Here is a 20,837-nt window from a genome sequence, read left to right on the forward strand (position 1 = left end):
ATTGATTACAATAGTTAAATATAAGTGAACAGAGAAAAATGTGAAGTATTTTCAATGTCTCACAATGGTTAAGCATTAGCAAAATATGAAGAGCTTTATTATTATTTTAATTATAAGAGTAGTCAATAAACAGTTTAAAGATTCCACTAAAACAAAATGCTATAAGCACAAAATAACTTGCCTCCTCACTACGGAACATCTGTGTGTCCACAAAGAGATAAACAGAGCTTAGATATATCAATATAAAATGTATATTGGTATAAATATATATGTATAACTTTAAATTTGGGAGATAGACAATTATGCAACTTCATGGCACCTAAGTTACATTCAATCTATTTCACAGGAAAGGGGAACAAACAGTTCCTGGTGTTGCAAATTCTGATGATTTTCCCTTTATTGCTATTGAAGATATTTCATATAATCACACAGAATTCTGCTTCATAATTTGTAATGCTTTTGAAGTAATGCAAGAATCCTTTCATTAAATGAGATTCACAAGAATCATGTGCTATACAATATAAAGCTTTATAAACAATTTCAAGGATAAAACTCATGTCACGGCACAGGAGAAGCGGGGATTAATCAGGACTGCCAACCCGCCATGCCAGACACTTTCTCACTGTGGTAGGATGTACCGTGGCCCAGATTTCACATATGATTTCGTGAAGTGATACCTGCAGTTGGATCATTTCTACATATGACAGCTTTTTTAATGCTGAAAAAGTTCTATTCATCCTCCAACACATTTTCCAGGAAATCATACCTCACAAATCCATAAATATTTCTTAGGTTTCTATTATTATTATTATTATTATTATTATTATTATTATTATTATCAATCCTAAACAAATCAAGTACATCTGCTGAAAATCATTCCAGGATCAAGGATTCTCTTACTAGAAATACCATCAGTATGTTTGCCAGAAAGTCTGTCATTAGCATGTACATAAAGATAGCTGAACAAGTCATCTTTCTTATTAATTTTCCAGGGTTGTACAGATTAGAGAAACAAAAAAAAAGACTCAAAAGATTCAGGTATGCTTAATTGAATGCTTATTTAACTTTCCTGTATGGCATAGGGCAAAAGTCGATGGGATTTTAGAGATTTCTGTAGACTAATATATACACAAAGCAACTGAAACTGCTGTTCCCTATGTGGTATCTTTTACTGGAACAAAGAAACAGAGGTTGTGGCAATTTATAAAAAGCTACCTCTTTGGAAAATACTGTTATTGTTGGTGTTGTTTCCATATACCAATTTTCAATAACCACCAGAAGTAATTTATTTTTACCTAATGTATCTTTTTTGGATTTGTCTCAGGTTGATGCCAACTTTTTTTAGCTCTCTAACATTCTAGTCTGCAAAGATTATGATGCATCACACAAAACATCACAATGGTATGCTACATTAATGACATAATGCTGAATAGTCCAGATGACCAGAAGGTACTAAATATCTTGGATGCATATAAGAAACATTATTTTAAAACACAGAATTGAACACAAATTCATTTAACGGCTGTTGAAGAATTAAGTAATCAAAAAGGAAGTGAATACACTAACACTAAAATAATACCCACAGAAGCAGTTACCACCTCTAGGACTATAGGGGGTAAAGGGTGATGGAGGATCTGGGTTGTTAGAACCTAGAATCTTGGAAGAAAGGTCTTGGGATCTAAGACTCTCTCTTCTAAGGATGATACTATGTCAGTATCTCAGCAGCTTTCAAGTGTATCACTGTCAGATGTTGCTAGGATGCAGAAATCTGAGAAAGAATTCCTAACCAATTGGTGCGGAAGTCTCTGAGGGGGCACAATGAAGTTGGTTCTGTGAGTGCCACAAAAAGGCCAAAACTTGAATGAATAGAACCAAGCATCATATGCATTATTCAGATGATGCTAAAGTGATTTTTCAGTAACATCAAAAAAGAAGAATCAAGCCCCTTCTCTCTACTCATACTTCCAATCTCTCCATTTGTTGAACCCAATAAGGAGTCAACTGGCAAGTAAGAAATGTAGTTTGTGGAGTCTCTGGCCCCAAATCTCTAAGCAGAATATAGAACGACAGGTTTGAGAATGAGAGGAAAGAGCATAATGATTAGTGCCTCATTAAAAACTAGATAACTTACTTTTGACTTCTGGGAATGATGGAGTAAGTAAGATCGTACTGGGTGACTACTCTCATAAAAACAATCGTAAAATCTGAATAGAGAACAAAAAGTGAGTACCTGAAGTGACAGGAGAGTGAACAGAAAATGTCAGGTTTTGGTAAGGGAGACACGCTCAAAGCATGTAAAGAGAAATGTATGAAGTTCTCATGTTTGCAGCTTTTAACCTTATCAAAGTGCTATTCACAGAACATGGGTGATAAGATGGTGATGCCAGAAATTAAAAACAATCTTTCTGGCCAAGGAAGCTGGAGAACTTTGGCTGCTACAGAAAATGGGGAAATGTAGAAGGAAAGGAACCAGAAAGGAGATCCCCATGTTCCATCTACCCACATCAATGACTGATAGGTGAATCTCACACATGTGCAACACACTCAAAGAAGCTATGATGAAGGCAGAAAGTCTGAACTGTTACTGAAGCTGCCTTCCCCTGCCAAAATTTTTCTGTTAAAGTACAGTTAGGGTAACTGTCTGATAAAACAAAGGCAACACTTATCAGAAGAAAAAGAATGGAACCTAGACTCTCCACAATTCAACACTCATAATGTCTAGGAAATAATCCCAAATTAACTAACACATGAAGAACAAAGAAAAAACATATTCTCAAGAGAAATAAAAAATCAACCAAGTGTGATTCTGGTATGAAATAATGTTGAATTCAGAGGAAAAATAAAAGGAAGTGTTTTAAAGAGGTTCTTATGTTTTCCTTCAATTAAGTAAAGCAAAGTATGAATACAGTGAAAATATATGTATACATATATACATATTTTGTATATATGTGTGTTGAAATTCTCAAGAAAGAATAAATTTACTAAAAAGAGAAATTCTAGAAATCTAAATTAAAATAACTGAAATAAGATAATCACAGTATAAACTTAATAGCTGAATCAAGATGAAAGAGTATATGAATCTTAAAGACAGATTAATAAAAATAATTCAATCTTAAGAACAGAGAGAAAGAAAAGAGTAAAAAAGATAATTAGACCCAGGGACCTATTAAATAATCAAACTATGAAAGCCAAAGATAAAGACAAAAATCTTAAAAGTTGGATTAGAATAAAACAACTCATTGCATACAAGAGTGCAATGATGAGACTAAAGATTGGAGTCTCATGAGAAACGATGAAAGTCATAACAAAGTTGAATAGCATCTTTAAAGTACTTAAAGGAAAAAACAGAACCAACCAACAAAAAGTCCCCAAAAATGCCTGCTCACACTAGCTCAAAGGGCCAGGAAAGGTTCAACTAACAAGATAGAAAATGTTCACGATATAACCTTTTTACATCAGTCAACCACCACAGAAAAAAACTGTGATCCCATCCCCATTCAGTCCAGAAAAGGCTACATGGGGAGCCTAGACTTCCAATATAGCAAGGTTATAATCAATGTGTCTCAACACTGTTGTTGGGGTGGTATCAGAAAAGGTCAATTTGGGAGCTGGGATTTTCTTCCACGCTGACCATTAATGAGACTTTATCCCCTAACATGGTTTCAGTAAAGACTATATGGTGATCCTGGACTTCTACCCACACTCAGCAGGTAATGAGGCTCCCCTCCCTGTCCTTGCTGAGCAAGTGCCACAGAAGGAAATTCAGGACTTTAACCATGGCCCAATGGTAAAGAGGCCAGCTCCATCATGATGTTAGTGGAGAGACCATGGAGCCAGGCAGAACTGTCACCTCCACCTGGACATAATGAGGATCTTCCCCGTGGTGCCAATGGAAGCCAAGTGGGGACCATTGACCTCTGTCTCCACCTAGCAATAATGAGGTAGAGCCCTCTTTCTCTTGCCAGACCAACATCACAAAAATACAGCTAAAATATAAGTCTCAAACAATACCTAGAGTCTCACAACATGGTATCAAAATTGTACATGTTTCAACTGGAAATCACCCATCATACTAAAACCAGAAACCTCTCAAACTAAATATAAAGGATAATAGATATTAAATATAATAATTGCAGTGAAGTTGAATAAATGAAGAAACTAATTCAGGCTTTTAGGAAACAAAGTCTTACATCCTGACTAGAAATCTGAATGGCAGAAAAGAAGAATAGAAGGACATTTCACTCAAAGAATTTACCATGAACAAGACTGAACAAACATGAATGAGAAACAGTATGAAGGACTAATGAGTCTTGTTTATTTTTATTTTTTTTCATCGGGTTAGAGGACATTTTTGGAGATGAGGTATAAGTGATGAAAAGTAAATTGGTAAAAGAGAGTGGAACCAATTATAGACATATGGAAGATCATCCTTAGGAAAACCTTAGGGAAACAGTGAACCATCTAACTGTTTTAAGCAGGAAAGGAGTTCATTATTCAAATGAATGTTTTAGAAAGATTACTCTGGCAAGAATACAGAATATAGATTGAAAGGGCAACATACTAAGTTCAATAAAGGCAGTTATATTCTGCTAATATAGTGAGAATTGATAAAGGGAAAAGCCATGGGAATGGTGTTAGGTATGGAAAAAAAGGGAAATTTTTCAACTGTATTTTATTTAAGCTCTCTGTGCTTAGTGCCTAAAAATGTTGATGAAGCAGACATAGTCATTGGGGAAATATGTGCTTTGACACAGACATAATATGCTTCCAAATAAAATGTGTTTTCTCCATGAGCTCTTCAGTAGTTATCAGGACACTGTGCCATGCCTGGCCATCTATTCAAAGATTCATCCCCTGGAGTGCCTGGGTGGCACAGTTGGCTAAGTGTCTGACTCAGTTCTGGCTCAGGTCATGATCTCAGTGTGGTGGGATCAAGCCCTAGGTTGGGTTCCACACTCAGTATAGAGACTGCTTGGGATTCTCTCTCCTTCTCCCTCTGCCCCTCCCCCCATGTGCTCTGTCTCTCTGTCTTAAATAAATAAATCTTTAAAAACAAAAACAAAAAACAAAACAAACAAACAAACAAAAAAACAAAGACTCACCCCTTAGCTTTGCATTGTGGGCTCCACCGTGAAGAGAAGATTCCTATATCCAGGGAATCAGTTGGCTTTCACCAAGCATAAAAGTAAATGAGATCTCCATCTCATTTCGGGCAACTTGACCTGGACTGAGTCTTCTTGATAATTTTTGCCTCGGATGAGAAGTCTTTTGATTTATTGGAAATATACATTACACTCTCTCCTACCACTACTCCACTTCTCATATGTTCTCAAGTGTTTGAAAACAAATGGCAAAGGGTGCCCTACCTGTACGGCCCCAGCATTAGAAAACCTTTGCTTGAGAAAGCAGTGGCAGCAGCTTTTTAAGTTCACAGCTCAGGACTTACATAAAGGGGACTTGGCAGGATTCTGCATGGGAGTTGAAGAATCAAACTTACTGGCCTGTGTGAAATTTGATTAACTGAAATCTCATCAGTCCTCTTGCTGACCACATCCCCAGAAACAGGCAGCTGGGCTCCTGGGCAGCTATGTGACCAAGCAGAACTGAGCCAGCTGTCAGTTTGTTCATGAAGGGGAACCTCCAGAGTGGAGCACAGCAATCTTAGCAAAAGCAGCAGAGCCTCAGTCTGCACATCCAGCCTTAACCATTCCATGAACTGGTATCTCTTTGACCTCCTATTCAATTTTTTAACATCTAGTAAGTGTATTTTGATCTGAAAAAAGAGACTGACAATGTTGACTTAATTTTCAGATATTTGGAATCGTAACACCTTTCTAAAGCATCTAGAGATGGAACAAATATAAGTCAGACACAGAGAGATTTAATAATAACCTCTGGTCCCACTCAGAATGGGCTCAGAAAGACCAGTCTGAGCCTGCACTTCATTTTGACAGCCAAATTATGGGTACAAATAATTAGAATGGGGATGTGGATACATGGCACCTAGCAATATTTACCAAAGGGCTTTAAAAGGATGACTATTTCAAATCAGAGCTCATTTGAATAGTTAGTCAACAATGAAAGAATCATTTTAAAGATGGTTAAACTTAACCCCTAAAGTAACATTTTCAATTACCATGGCTTATTTGGAGGAAAGGAAATTATTCAATGTGAGTCATTATCTTTATTTCAATAAGACTTCCTTCTTCCCCTGAATCTAATCAAGTCTCTTAAAAATCACAGCATAAAACACATAAAATCAGAAGAGGATTAAACTTCATGGAGTTTTCACTACTGGTTTTTATGATAAGTAGTTTCCATATTATATTTAAATTGGTTTGCATTACTTTAAGGGATCATTAACATGCTGAGAGCCAAATCATGTGGTCATAAACAGTCACTGTGACTTTTACTAGTTGCTAATAATGCAACATTATACAATTTTTCTAATCAACACTTGTAGGAAAAAGACATTATCATAAACTCAAAGCCAAGTGATTTAGTGAAATATGACAAAAATATAATTTCATATAGCACACTTTATGTTGGGACATAGTATACTGCCCCTTATTCAAAGATAAGTGAAACAAAATAACAGGACTTGATCTATTCACGTCAAGATTCACACATATAATTGATAAAAACCAGGAATCAAGAGTATAGCTAAAAGATAAGGTTCCAAATCAAATATTAAAAATTAGTAAAAATTTTTACTAATTTTGCCATGAATTAGTATCTACTGTGTCTTGTATAGATTTGCAAATGTAAGATGGTAAGAGTTGATTTTGTTCAGCTTTTTATTTAAGGCAAATTTAAATTATTTCACATAGTCAGAATATTCCTATTTTGGGATATCAACTGTATATGTTTTTATACAACAATTCAGTGGGAACTTATATGTTGCCAAATTACATGGTTTCCTAATTATTTCATACATCATTTAATCAACAACATTAAAAGCTAACACCTATTTAATACTTCTCACATCAAGCACTATTCAATATTTTGCATGTGTGCATATGTATGGATGCATGTTTGTGTGTGTGTGTTTTAATCACATTTAATCCTCACAAAAACTTAATGAGGTAGGTCTTGATCTTGCTATTATTCTAATTTTATAGAATTAAAAACTGAGACACAGAAAGGTTGGTAACTTGCCAGCCACTTCTCAGCTAGTGAATGGTAGAGCAAGACTCCAAACCTTTAAGTCTGCCTATAGCCAAAGAGCCTTCTTATTGAGCTAATTGAAGAGTGGAAATTCTCCTCCTCCTTACTAGCAATTTGTTGATCAGTGAGGGTATGTGGGAGAGTCAAATGTAGGTTCCGATCAGCAGTCTCCTTCTTTTGCTCTTACTCTCTTGCAAGCAAACTTCTTGGCATAGCTTTGAATTTCCAGGAATGGACATTCTCTAGATATTTCAAGCAATATGACAGTTTTCAACAAAATTTTAGAAACCATCTCTATTATTTGTAAAATGAATACATTAAAATAGTAAATAATTAATATGTAGGGAACTTTCAAAGAAGAAAATAAAGTAATATGAAAGACCAAACTCTTGTATAATGGTTAGAAGTGGACCACAAATTTGGCTAACTTCCCAAAGACAGAGTCAAATACAATCAGATATGAGATCCTCAGTATGATGAACACAACAAGGAGTGCTGGACAGCAATACAATAATAGTAGGATACTTCAATATCTCAGTTCAAAAATGAGAAGAAAATCCATAGAAAAAATCTATAAAGAGGCAGCAGACTTGAACAATACTACAGATCAAATGGAACTGACAGACATATCCATATTGAAGCTGAAGGCATCACACTTACTGATTTAAAAATATATTATAACTTTGGTAATCAAAACAATATTGTACAGGCAATAAAAACAGACATATAGATAAATGGAACAGAAGAGAGAATCCAGAAATAGATCCATGCATCTACAGTCAAGGATCTTCAACTAGGATGCCAAGATCACCCAGTTGAGAAAGAGATAATCTCTTCAACAAATATCATTGGGAAACCTGGATATACACATGCAGAAGAATAAGCCTGGACCCTTATCTAACACCATATAAAAAAATCAACTTAAAATGCATTAAAGACTTAAATATAAGACCTGAAACCATAAAAATAACGGAAGAACACATGGGGAGAAATCTTTTTGACATTGGTCTGGGCAATGATTTTTTTGGATATGAACTCCAAAGCACAAGCACCAAAAGTAAAAATTAACAAATGGGACTACATCAAACTAAAAGTTTGTGATCAAATAAAGGAAAAAAAAGTAAAGTGAAAAGACAGACTCTGGAAGGGGAGAAAAAACTGGCAAACTATGTATGTAAAACTAAATGTATATAGTTTTATATATATACATGTATATATATGTATATATATATACACTTACATGATAAAGAGTTAATATGCATAATATATGAGGAATTCATACAGCTCCATAGCAAAAAAAAAAAAAAATCAAATAACCCAATTTAAAAATGGGCAAAAGACTGGAATACATGTTTCTTCAAAAGGACATACTAATGGCCAGCGGGTATATGAAAAAGTGCTCAGCAGCACTTACTGTCAAGGGTTTAGCTAAGCTACTCCATGGTATTGCTGCCTCAATTGCATTCTAATTGTCAAAGCAGGCTCTAGTGACCTTAAAATGACAGTAGCCTCCTCATGCAAGCACATGCCCTAGATAACAGTAGCAGAGTCACAAGCAATGTAAGCTTCTGATATGACTTCCCTAACAGCCCTTATGATCCACAGTCTCCCCTGCCTCCCAGTGCCTTCCCCTTATGTACCCCCTAGATAAAACCCCTATGTGGCTACTAAAACTCTACTCTTTCAGTTTGAATTGGCCTATCTGGTCATAGCATGGGAACCCCAAAGTACTTCATTCATGGACCCTAATAAAGACATGAGCTTTAGGTCCTGTATCTCTCTTTCTGCACTCTGCCTTGACCTCCCCGTGTGGCCCCCTGAGGCCTCTGGGTACTTCCTTCAGGACCTTCATTTCAATTCCTGTTGTGGTCTGTTGAACAGATCACCAACCTGCAACCTGTGTCCCACTTAGTAAGTGTTGAGTTGACAAATTCATAACAGTGATCATCAGGGAAATGCAAATCAAAAACACAATGAGATCTTAGTTTACACCTGTTCAAATGGCTATTATTAAAAGACAAACGATAAGTATTGGTGAGGATGTGGGGAGAAGGGGACTCTTATGTACTTCTGGTGGAATTGTAAACTGGTACAGCCATTGTGAAAAATAGTATGGAGGCACCTCAAAAAAATTAAAAACAGAATTACCTTATGATTCAGCACTCTTACTTCTGAACATATATTCAAAGGAAATGAAATCAGGATTTTGAAGCGATATCTGCATCCCCATGTTCACTACAGCACTATTCACAATAGCCAAGCTATGGAAACAACTACATGTCCGTTGTCAGACAGATGGTTAAAGAAAATATAATACACACACACAAGAATATTATGCAGCCATAAAAAAAGAAGGAAATCCTGCCATTAGGTAAAACTACAGAACATTATGTAAGTTAATGTTAGATAAGCCAGACACAGAAGAACAAAAATAATACATGACTTCATCTATGTGTGGAATCTAAGATAGTCAAACCCACAGAAACAGAGTACCATTGTGGTTGCCAGGAGCTAGAGGGTGGGTGAAATGAAAAGATGTTGATAAGGGGTACAAAGCTTCAGTTATGCAATATGAATAGGCTCTGGAGATCTAATGTACAGTAATGTGACTCTACTTAACAGTAATATATTGTACACTAGAAATATGCTAAGAAGGTTGATCTTAAGTGTTCCCGACACATTTACCCACACACGCGTGCACACGCACACACACACACAAATATTAACTATGTGAGGTGCTGGATATGTTAATTTGCTTAATTGTGGTGATTATTTCACAATGTATACATATACAAAGCATCAAGTTGTACACCTTTAAGATATACAATTTTTATCTGTCAATCACGCTTCAATAAAGCTGGAAAAATATTATAAAACATTGCTGAGATAAATTAAAAACCTAAATAAAATAAAAGGATTTACAAAGAGCATATAATGAAAAGACTCAATATTTTTAAGATGGCACTTTCCCAAAATTAACCTATACTTTCAATATAATCTCCATTGTATTCTAACAGAAATAATTTTGTTAATTTGACAAGCTGACTCTAAAATTTATATGTAGGGCCAAAGGAAACAAGCAGAACATAAGCAATTTCTACAAATAAGTAGCATAGTTGGAGAATGCACCCTACCTGATTTCACAACTTATCGTTTAGCTGTTGATAATCAAGACTGTGGGTATCTGTGAAAACATAGACAAACTGATTAGTGATACAGAATAATTAGTTCAAAAATAGACTTACCTCTATGGTCAAGATATGTGATGACCAAAAGTCAATTGAAAAATTATTGTATATTATTATATGTAAGGGAAATTCAAATTACAAGAGGATGCTGCTACATACCTATTCAAGTGTCTAAAATTATAAAGACTGACTATCAAATATTGGTGATGTTGAACAACTGAAGATTTCATACACTACTGGTTGCAATGTAAAGTAGTATAACCATGTTAGAAAATAATTTTGCAGTTTCTTTCAAAGGTAAGCATGTAACAACCATGTGATCAAGTCATTCCACCCCTAGGAATTAACCCTAGACTAAAGAAACCTATGTCCACAAAAAGACTTGACACAAATATTCATATCAGCCTCATCTGTAATAGTCAAAACTGGAAACAATATAAGTGTCCATCACCAGATGAATGGATAAACAGGTTTTGGTGTATTCATACTACTATACTAATATATTACCATACTAATATATACTACTTAGCAATAAATGGGAAAAATATATTGATATAGCAACAGTACGAATTAAAGTCAAAATAATTACACTTAGTGAAAGAAATTAGGCAAAAATGCATCCCATAATTATACACACACACACATGCACACACGCACATACACACACATACACACAAATATAAACACACATATGTAGTTCTAGAAAATACACACTAATCTATGGTGACAGAAAGCAGATGTTTGGATGACTGAGTGCCTGGGATGAAGAAAAAGTTAGATTACAAGGAGACATGAGGAAATGTTGTTGGGTGAAGTAACTTTGTTATTTTTAATTCTGGTGTTGGTCAAAAGGTATACACTGCATCAAAACTGAGCCAATTTAGGGCGCCTGGGTGGCTCAGTTGGTTAAGCGACTGCCTTCGGCTCAGGTCATGGTCCCAGAGTCCTGGGATCGAGTCCCACATCGGGCTCCCGGCTCAGCAGGGAGCCTGTTTCTCCCTCTGACCCTCTCCCCTTTCATGCTGTTTCTCTCTCTCTCTCTCTCTCAAATAAATAAACAAATAAAATCTTAAAAAAAACCTGAGCCAATCTAATATTTTATTTGCAATTTATTGTGGTTGAATTGTAACTCAACAAAATGGAAAAAATTAAAAAATTGTATAATTGCCTACAAAATATGTTATATTTACAGGTGATAATAACTATACAGGAAGCCCATGAAAATAAAAACATGGAAATATGAAAAGTAATTATTGTAGGTTTATAGACTATATTTTTATTGTAATAATTTGTCAATGTATTGTGTTCCTCTGTAATTGTCTGACATACTAAAAATATTTAGTGCAAAATTGTTCCAACTAGAGAAAGGGAAGTTGGTTAAAATAATTTTTAACATCTTGTTATACCATACTTTTAATTTAAAAAGAGAGGAAATAATAACTTTGAGAGGCAAAATAAGGCTGTTATGGGTGTAAAATTTAGCTAATTTTATGTGAAGATGTGATTGAACCAAGAATCAAATTTTTAGTAACACATTCCTATAAGACATATTATGTAATAAAGTAGTAATATAGAATCACAAATTTCATAAATTAGAGTAACAGTTTAAGCTCCCCAAGGGTGTTTTAGTTGTATGGAAATAGAAGTAATTCTAAAGAATATAGGGAGAAGCCTAATGTAATCATATTCCTAACTGGTTAACAGTATTCATGTCTGGCAGGGACTAGCAACTGGTATTAGGGATATTCAAAAAGAGAACACTTAGAATCCAGGTAAGAAGTGGTTATCAAATTTAAGTGGTGCTAGCAAAACTGGAAAAAAACACATCTGCATCCAAGAGACATTACAGAAAATAAAATATGTTTAGTCAACACATGGACAAATATGTCCTAGAGTATTTAAAATATGACTTCACCGAGGACACTTTAAAAATGGATAGACCAACAATAAGATTATAACTGTCTTCAAAGTTTATTTCTTTGCAGACTTAAAGAATTTCTCAGAAATTTTATTTTCTATCAGGTTAATAGGGAAAATAATGGGAAGAAAGATGAGTTCTTATAATACAAATCCTCATACATTTGCTAATTTGTAATAAACCTTTTCAGGTCTCAACAAAATTAAAGATTGTAGCAGATTTTTTTAATCAAGGGAAAGTATTAATGCTGAAATTTATGAAAATTGATAGAACCTAAAATACCATGGGCCTATGGCACTCTTGTGGGATACAAATTTGAAATAAACTTCAATCAAATTGTGCTGGTTTTATAATGTATATTTATAACAATAGTATCTTTATAACAACAGAATTACAATTCTTTCAAATTAATTATGATTTTATATTAATATTTGCATAGTTTAGATGCAGTGTTTTCATGCTATTTTATTTTCTGGGAAGGGACTCCATTATGAAAATATCTTTTATTCTAGATGAATAAGGTCATTCGTGTGTGATTTGGACAGTAATTATATGTTACACTAAATTTAAATAAAATGTTATTTTTAGCCTTCCTTATCATACACCCCACATAAACATACCTAATTTTTGTAGGTAATGGTCAAAATAATCATAAAAGTTTGTTCCTGCTGTAGATAATATTTCCGGAAAAATGCATACTCTGTATTATAGTCAATTGTAGCTGAAAGTCTCCATTCAGTTAAATGTGTCCTTAATACAGCAGTAAACTGAACTTTCAAAAATAATTCCAGCTAGAGCAACGACAAGAAAAAGATTTAAAAAGCCATCTTCTTCATTTTTAGATTTTATCATTGTCATCTTTATACTCAGCTGACTTCAAAGGTATCTCTGCATATTCACTTGTCACCTTGTTCATGATGTCTGTTGTTATTACTGGCTCATGGCCCTATCTAATTACTTCTGAAACAAACTGTACTATAAGGTAGGAAATGAAATCTAAAAATAGTCAAAGACCTAGATGACCCCCTAAGACAATCTAGTTTGTAAATATAGCATTGATTCAGCTCTCTACTAGTTTCTTTAGGAGGAAGTAAACATTTTTGAGAAGGGTGTTTCAGATGTTCACAGAAGCATGAGAATTAGACAAGGAAACAAGTAAATACAACTGCCATTATAAAAGGAAGCTCTAGTGAATTACACATGTGTATGTATGTTTTTAAATAGCTTGCTCAATTATATGTTTGCTTTAATAATATTTTTCTCTTCTCTATATGTCTTGCACGTAGGTCTAAAGCAGGGCTTAATTTTGAAGGCTCTTGGAGAACAAAGGCCACAATTTAGATCAATCATTATTTCTCTATGTGTCCTATTGCGATATTTAATGCAACCAAGCTCATAATAGTTGTTTTGTGATCATGATTACTTCTTAAAAATTTCATACAAAGTTTTAGCTGTAAAGTTCCAGTTACTTTAAGATATATCAGCATAATTTTCTAGCAATTTTACTTAAGAAGCAATGACAGTCTGCATTCTTAGAATTTAAATTATGTTTCATCTAGAAACAACAAGACTCTAACTTTGAGTCTCTTCAATTAGTACTAATGTGATATAATGACAAAATTAGTCCAGAGGATGTTCAAAATTTTAGAGATAAATCACGCCACAAGGAGTTTCACACTTAAAAATACCAATTGATCTCTTGCATCCATTTTTGAAGCAAATACAAGCAAAATCACTGAGCAAAATCATGCTCTCAGTAACTGAATACTTTCTCAGGTCAAATGTTGTTTCATAACACGAAAAAAAGTTAGAAATGTGACCAGTGAGATTATTTTTCTTCATGTTTAATCAGCCAATTGCAAAATGTTAATAATCAAGTGGAACACATGGTGAAAATACTTCACTTTAAAACTTAACTGTGATTATGAACTACACGCAATCCAAATTTAGGGAAACAGAAAAAATAAAAGTTAGCTAAAACTTTGATAACCAAGAATCATAATTCAATTTAATAATATGCATCTTTGCCTCATGAGTTAATCAACAGGTATTTAATAAGTCTATATTTATTATGTGCTCTTTCATTTTCTTACTCAATAAATTTTATGTAAAACTTCACCAAATCTCTAGTCTCCAAATCACCACAATCTGTTCATATTTATAAGTTCTATTCTGACCTATTTTTCTTCACTATTGAGCCATAATTGCATGAGAAATCAATGACTTACTCTCTTTCCCAAACCTGAAGTGTCTTTCTTGTCTTTTCAGCACACATGCTCTGCAATACCACCACAACCATAAATAATCTTTTATAAATTCCCAGTCCTTTTCTTAAGCTGCCAAAAAAAAAAAAAAATCACAGAAATCTATGTATTGGGTTCACTACAATTCTCCTTCTACATTTTAACTTGACCGTAAATATCACCTATATGTTTTTTTGTACCTCTTCTTACTAACTCTCCCATTTTTCTAAATTTTTATTCTAAGTTTATCTCCCTCTTTAGACTGCCTACATCCTCTTCATTCTAAAGAGAAAAACTTACCTTGGACATTACTGAAATAAATGAACCATTTGATAATACCTCTCTTGACTTCCTCCTCTACTGCCTCTAAATTTATTTATACCACTGTCTTTAAATTTATAATGAGATGTGTCTTTGTTGGCATTTTCTCAAAATCAGGATAGTAACTGTTAGCCTGTCTCAGTGCTTATTTTTTGTAGGGGGAGAGTAAATAAACTTTTGGAGCTTTGTGTTGAAATCAACTGAAGGGACGTTTTGCTGTACTGAGGAAGTATTCAAATATGAAAAAAAAGATCTGAAAATCAAGAGTCTTTGAGCTTTTAAACATTGCACAGAAAAAAATTATAATTCTAGGGATGCCTGGGTGGCTCAGTCGGTTAAGTGTCCAACTCTTGATCTCAGCTCAGGTCATTATCTCAGGATCGTGAGTTCAAGCCCCACATTGGGTGTGGAGCTTATGTAATAAAAAAATATACATATAATTCTAAAAACACTATTTGAACCATGAGATTATGGTTTTACTTAGCTATTCAATTCCATAAGATCAGAGGATATAAATATAGTAACGGAGATGGGTGGGGTAGGGTGAAATAGACTTTGCATCAAAGTGCCAGACACATTCATCTCTAACTCCACCAAAAGTTTTATGAATTTAATAGTTAGAAATAACTTTTTTAAGTTTTTATTTAAATTCCAGTTAGTTAACTTAGAGTGTAACATTAGTTTCAGGTGTACAATATAGTGATTCAACATTTCCACACATCAACTGGTGCTCATCACAACAAGTGCACTCCTTAATCCCCATCACCTATTTCACCCTTCCCCCCACCCACCTCCCATCTGGTAACCGTTAGTGTGTTCTCTTAGTTATGAGGCCATTTCCTGGTTTGCTTCTCTCTAACATTATGGAGGTTTCTCAAAATGTTAAAAATAGAACTACCCTATGATCCACCAATTGCGCTACTAGGTATTTACCCAATTACAAAAAATACTAAATCAAAGGGATACATGCACCCTGATGTTTATAGCAGCATTATCTACAATAGCCAAAACAGCCCAAATATCCATCAACTGATGAATGGGAGAAGAAGAAGAAGAAGAAGAAGAAGAAGAAGAAGAAGAAGGAGGAGGAGGAGGAGGAGGAGGAGGAGGAGGAGGAGGAGGAGGAGGAGGAGGAGGAGGAGGAGGAGGAGGAGGAGGAGGAGGAGGAGAAGAAGAAGAAGAAGAAGAAGAAGAAAGAAGAAGAAGAAGAAGAAGAAGAAGAAGAAGAAGAAGAAGAAGAAGAAGAAGAAGAAGAAGAAGGAAGAAGAAGACGACGACGACGACGAAGATGTGGAATGGAATATTACTCAGCCATAAAAAAGAATGAAATCTTGCCATTTGCAATGATGGAAATAACTTTCTTACATGTGTAGGTTACTTTAATTTCTGGGAACATGAATGGCTAGGTTATTTGAACCTATCCCTCCACACACATAAAAAGTAAAAATGCTGTGTAAAATATTTTTATTTTTAAATCCTCAAGTGTATCAAAATAACAGAAAAATAAGAGGCCCTACCAAGTCATACTAAGAAAACTCAGGAGCCTGGAGTAGTAAGGCAAATGATTACTGAAGCTACTTTTATCCTGAAAACCTTTGTTGATACATGTAAATTTGAGTTTTAGTTTTGCATCATGTAAGATGGTCTGCTGTGAAGGTCCGGTATCCAGTGTATGGAGTCAAGTAGCAGCCCTCCCAACAAAGCTGGAGACGTAAAAATGTATATCTTCAGAATAACGGTAAAGGTAAACAACAATCGCACTATCCCCATTTCTCTCAACTCCCTAAAGAATGCAAATGAATTTGCCTCAACTCTGAGCCAAACAAGAGAGAAAAAGCTTCCTGAGAAGTTGTAACCACATGCAACTCTCTTAGAGAGTTGTAGCACTATTTGTGTTAATCAAAAACCTTAAACTACACATTTAATTATTTCTTAATTTAAATGTTATTTTCTCAAAATTATATTTTATGACTTACATAAACACTATTTATGTATTAAATTAGTTATTCTAAGGTCCATTTGTTTTTGCATCTTATTGTTTTTATATTTCACCCGCATTTTGTAGCAATTTAGTGTTGGGGATAAGAAGTTAGATGCCAGTATGACTCTGATTTCTCTGGTGATGATCTTTATTTTACCTTTTCCTAATTAAACTAATGTGATTTTGCTCTCTCCTGTGGTTTCCTGAAACGTCATTACATTGTGTCTACGTTTAGATCTTTCTTTGTTTTCAGTTTTGAACACTTGGGGGCCCAGTTACATATGAAGACTTGGGATTTTCTGATGTAATTCTCATCTATTATTTCTTTGTTGATGTATTTCTCAATTTCCACTTGTTTTGTTTTCTAAATTGTTATTATGTATTCCTTGAATGTATTGTCTATGAAAATTACCTTTTCAACATGTTTTCAACTGAATGATATTTGCTCTAACTTTTATTAATATTTTCTTTCGATGCTACCAATTTCAGAAACTGTATTTTTCATATTATTATTAACTAAAAGTCCATCTTTTTTTAGATTTCCTTTTTTTCTTTTCTTTTTTTTTACCTAATGCCATTTTTCTGTTCTAGTATCACATCCAGGACATGACGCTATATTTAGTCATCATATTTCCTGAGGCTCCTCTTGGCTATGACGGTTTCTCAGACTTTCCTTGTTCTTGATGACCTTGGTAGTTTTGTGGAATACTGGTCCTTTTTTGCAGAATTTTGCAGAATATTCTTCTACTGGGATTTATATCTATTTTCCTCATTGTTAGACTGGGGTTGTGTGTTTTGGGTATGAAGGCCACTAAGGTAAAGTGCCCTTCATTACTTCATATCAAGGGCAAAAACTATCAACATGACGTATCACTGTTGTTAATAGTGGAAGTAGTGTTTGAGAGGTTTCTCCACCAGAAAATTACTTGCTAGCTCCCCATCAAGTCTGAAAGGAAAACACTTTGTACAGTCCACTCTTAAAGAGTGGAGAATTAAGTTACATCTCGCAGAAGATGGCATATTTACCAAATTATTTGGGATTCTTCTGCATGGAAGATGTCTCTTCTAATTCATTGATTTAATCTATGGATATCAGTATAGCCACATGATGTTGCCATCTTTTGGTAATTATGAAAAAAGCTGCTTGCTATAAAAATATGTGTGCAGGTTTTTGTGTGGATATAAACTTTCTTGTAGTGATTATTAGTAACACTGAGTTTTACACTTAATTTAAAAGATTCTAGATTATACTGCTACTTTTTATTTTATGACCAAAATTTCAAATATCAATAAAATTGAATATGTCACTTTATAAGTTTCCAGTTTAAATACTTCCTCAGAAATTATGAACTGAGTATAAATAATAAGCAAAACTTTTATATGTTCCCTGCAGTGTTTAAGTATCTGTCAGTCATCTAACATGGAAATGCTGTTATGGAAACATTTTGCTGATAAGTAAGCACATGATTGTCAGGGAACACTGTCTATAATTGCATAGTTTATTGTTTAGTAAAAGGTCTGTTAGCATTTCCATTGCAATTGTCATTGTTTAATAATTTAATTTATACTAGCCTGAAACTTGCTGTTCAAATTCTTCAGGCAAATATTTTCATACTTAATGACTTAAATTCAGATCGACCACATTTTAGACAAAGAATAGAAGGAAGTCATATAGTATACAATATGTTATTCATCATAAGTTATTTCAATGTCTAGCTCACAACATGAAGACAGTAAATCATTTAAAATAACTCAACTAGTTCCTTCACACAATACAGAAAAAAGGCAAGAATTATGTGGATGTTATGGGAGATGAAAAGGAATAAGATAATCAGAAAGAAAAAAGGAAGAAGAAAAAGCGTTAAATAAAAGTGGGGAAAAGAAAGATCACTGTCTATATAACCTTTAATAACAGTATGGGGTAAAATTGAGAATGATGGCTTTCTCATTTCCCTCCAGTATAATCTCCCTATTTAAAGTTCACTCTGCTTCCTGTGAATAATGTATGTGGGCTGACATTCCAGGATAGGAAGAAATAACATGAGCCATAGTATAATAAGCTTTAAGTGAACAATACCAGTTCTTAATATACTAGGGGATGGGAAGTAGAGTTCATCAAATCAAGTCATAGTAATTATTAAGCTTTTTAAAGTAACGGCACTTAGATTAAGTTGAGACAGTATTTTGCTATTTTGTTTAAGTATGAGAAAAGACATAAAATATTTTTTAACTGTCCGTTTTTTGTTTTATTTACTTTCCAACTGCTGTTATGTCTAGGTTTAGCAAAAAACTAGCTCACTTACAGAAACTGTTTTCTAGGTAAAATTGATGATTAATAACACAAAAAGAAAATTACAGGATTGTTTCTAATATTAAAGACAATTAGGAAAGTAATGTTCTAACATTTCATGTATCTAGCACTATAAAGCAGTAGGAATATTTAACATAGATAAATTTTCAAAATAATTGAAACTATAAACTTAAGTTAAATTACACTTTCAACCCATACTTTTTTATGTCTTAATACTTGTGTTTTATATTAAGTTTCTGTTATCTTAGGTTCTTGCTCTCTGTACTTTTTCTTCAAAATTATTAGCTAGATTTGACAATAGAATTTTCATGTATATTTCATAGTCAGCTTTCGCATTTCCATCAAAATCCTGCTACTATTTTTATTGTGTTAGCATTTAGTCTATACATATGTTTGGAGGAAATTGACATTTTTTAATAGCATTGAGTCTTTCAATATGAATGCATAAAAATGCATTTCTTTATTAGACAATTCATAACATATCTAAAATATTTCCTTGCTCTCTGTATAAATGCCTTTCATATCTTTCATTTGACATACAATAAAAAGACAGTTTTGTTTATCACCTTCTTAGATTATCATTTAAAAAGGCCTTGTGTGGGGCGCCTGGGTGGCTCAGTTGGTTAAGCGACTGCCTTCGGCTCAGGTCATGATCCTGGAGTCCTAGGATCGAGCCCCACATCGGGCTCCCTGCTCAGCGAGGGGTCTGCTTCTCCCTCTGACCCTCCTCCCTCTCATGCTGTCTCTCATTCTCTGTCTCTCAAATAAATAAATAAAATCTTTATAAAAAAAATAATAATAAAAAAATAAATAAATAAAAAGGCCTTGTGGCAGGATGTCTGGGGGGCTCAGTTGGTTAAGCGCCTGCCTTAGGTTCAGGTCATGATCCCAGAGTCCAGGGATCTAGCAGGGAGCCTGCTTCTCCCTCTGCCTGCCGCTCCCCCTGCTTGTGCTCGCTCTTTTTCTCTCAAATAAATAAATAAATAAAATCTTTAAAAAATTTTTAAAAATAAAAATAAAAAGGCCTTGTGGTGAGATCCCATGAAGCTTTCAAATGTAGGCATTTTCCTATCCACAAGGTAGATACAAACTGAATACGGAAAATGAGAATTTATCATAGTATCATCTCTTTCTTTTCATACCACTGAAAAGGGTTATTCTAGTAGTTACATAACCAGGAATCATATGGGCTAGGGCCATCTTGACAAAACCCAGATATTTAAAATAAATTATTGGAAACAAAGAATCTTGAAAAGGTCAATGCTTGATACAAAGCCAGGTTTTTGAGGATTTCTTGCTGCTCTTACATATGATATCACTTAAAATTTCATTTCTGCCATTTTATAACTGTTACTGTTTTATGTTAAAACTGATATTTGTATGAGCCCTAGTACTTATTAATGGTAACAATCCATCTTACACTCTTTCGTATTTCTATATTTTATGAATAAAAATTTCTGATCCTTTGTGACCGGCATGCATTCTTACCTCCAAACCTTGCAGTGATTCTATCCACGTTCCACACTAGTTTCTTAACCTACATTGGCTGATCGCACTAAGCAGACTACCCAGGGCACCCTCTGCAGACTGCCAGAGTTCTCTTTCTGTTCAGCTTTCTCCTTGCTGCTGCTCTGTCCTGTGAACTCTAACTACCTTGCTTTACCTAGACTGTAAGCTTTGTCTCCAGGGTGTCCTCTGGTTCTGCCTG

The 20,837-nt window shown here is 34.3% G+C and overlaps 1 long non-coding RNA gene across 3 annotated transcripts in view; it reads right to left on the bottom strand.

Annotated features, from left to right (window-relative positions):
* The window catches only part of LOC123837052 (uncharacterized), a 104,893-nt gene that overhangs the window by 71,234 nt on the left and 12,822 nt on the right, over positions 1-20,837 (bottom strand). For 2 of the 3 annotated variants that reach the window (XR_006789141.3, XR_010413711.1), the window contains one exon: positions 10,302-10,351. This is a non-coding gene — a long non-coding RNA (uncharacterized LOC123837052). Of the gene's footprint in view, positions 1-10,301; positions 10,352-14,501; positions 14,610-20,837 lie in introns of all 3 variants that reach the window. The other variant, XR_010413712.1, reaches the window with a different exon arrangement.

This window comes from Mirounga angustirostris, unplaced genomic scaffold (assembly GCF_029215605.1).
Source record: "Mirounga angustirostris isolate CCGP_5_RB_7025 unplaced genomic scaffold, mMirAng1.0.hap1 SCAF_8, whole genome shotgun sequence".
Classification (NCBI taxonomy): Eukaryota; Metazoa; Chordata; class Mammalia; order Carnivora; family Phocidae; genus Mirounga; species Mirounga angustirostris.